The sequence below is a fragment of the Octodon degus genome, unplaced genomic scaffold, assembly GCF_000260255.1.
Source record: "Octodon degus isolate 3935 unplaced genomic scaffold, OctDeg1.0 scaffold00106, whole genome shotgun sequence".
Taxonomy (NCBI): domain Eukaryota; kingdom Metazoa; phylum Chordata; class Mammalia; order Rodentia; family Octodontidae; genus Octodon; species Octodon degus.
The window spans coordinates 4352418-4354494 of NW_004524682.1; positions in this window are offsets into that span (position 1 = coordinate 4352418).

The following is a 2077-nucleotide window of genomic DNA, read 5'->3' on the forward strand; positions in this document are numbered from 1 at the left end:
GCCTTTCACAGTCTCCCAAGAGCTGGGATTACAGACGTGCGGCACTATGCCCAGTCTCAATTGTCTCTGCACTACTGGTCATCTTTCTCGCCTGTGCAGGGACGTATCACTAGAACATCACCCTACGTACAGAGGCCAGAAGCTTAAAAACCACACTCTATAAGTGTTCCTGGGACCTGGATAGCGGATCTGCTTTCCATATTTTATTATGTTAGCAATTTTCCAGGACATGTATATTCATGGGAAATTTAGGAGGTGAGACGCTCAAGTGGGGGCCATTTCTAGTAGCCACATTAAGAGAATTAAAGTTTCATTTACTCTCTCAATTATTATCACTTCAATAAATGATCACACTGTAAAGGTTAAAGTATTGCACCATGCTTTTATATGAAGCCATCAACATACGTCATTTTTTCCACACATACTGACCTCTGCACTGAGACTATTTTCCAAATTCTCAGTTGCCTGCTAGGGCTGAGTGGCACAGCTCTAGCAGACTCTCTCTTTGAAAGCAAGTCAGAAATATTTTAGAGTTGTGGACCACAGGGAGATTTTATTGCTTCTACTGGCCCCTTGATTTCTTTTTGGCTTTAACAAATTTAAAAAATACAAAGGCCATTCTTAGCTCATCAACAGTAGTAATCCAGGCTGTCTGTCGCATCTTTCTTGATGCTTTCTAACTTGTGTGCTAAACCCTCCCTGCTTGCATTGCCCAGCTGTGAATCTCTTCCCTGAAAAATAAGCTTGACCAGATCTATATGGGAATATTCTCTTCGTACCATCATATAGGCAAATCGAGGGTGAGAAAATTGAAGCAGCTTTTCAAGGTCAGACAGTTTGTAAACAGCAGAGATGGTGTGAGAATTAAGTCCCGCCTTCTCCAAAACTTACACCTTTAGATACCACATCATTGGTTCTGCATTTTATTAACACTTCCTTTACCTTGAGGAAGAAAACTTTAATAGCCCATTCACTTACCTTACAATATTTATTGAATACTAAAATGGGAAATATATAATAATAGGGACATTTAATTTCTTAAAATACTTAATAGTTTTATTTACCAATTTTTACTTTATAAGACACAAAATGAAGTGAAAATTGACAATTATTTGCTTCTTTTAGTGACTATAAAGGAAAATCAGGGGCCTGGGAAATGGCTCAGTAGAATAAGCACTTGCCTGGCAAGTGCAAGGTCCTGAGTTCAATCCCTGGTACCACAAAAAAAAAAATAAATAAATTTAATTAATCAATTAATTAATGAAAGTCAGACAATTCTGTCTTAATTCAGTTAAACCAAGCTGACAGAGAACCAAACATGTTTTGTTCTTAATCTTTTTCTTTTCTGATTCAAAATATTTATTGCCTTCAATCATAATAAGGAGATGCTAAAAGAGGTACAGTATCAAGCATTTACAGTCTACATTTTAAATACTATATAAGCAGAGTAGTGACAACATATTTTATTATGTTAGCAAATACTTTCTTATTTTAAAGAGAACAAAACAAACAATACAGAATTTCAAAACAACATGATAGGAAATTAATAGTGCTTACTGTATTACATATTGTTATCTTTAAAGTAGTTGCTTAGATTACAAAATATAGTTAGTATATTTTCATTTAGCATACTTCTTTAAATGCATGATAGCTTTCTCCATAAAATGTTTTATCTGTCATTTTTCGCAGCACTAAAATTCCATGGCTTTGCTATTACACAGGTAGATATTTATCTCAACTTTTTAATAAATCATTATAAATTTAATTGATTTCTCTGGGAGCAGCTCTCCATAACCACCCCTTCTCAGAGCTACAATTAAAATACAAAATGAATAATTGTGGTATTTCTTCATTACTACCAGAAGTGAATATTTTCTGCTTCAACACTTCTACTAGTCTTAAATGTGTGGTTGGTATACACTACAGAATCTACTTTGAAACACAGATCAGTCTCACACTCATCTACAGGCTTAAAATAGCATTTCTAAATGGTAAAATGCTTAAGGCTGGAGATGTAGCTCAGTAGCACAACACCTGCCTGGTAAGTGCAAGGTCCTGAGTTCAATTCCTAGTCACC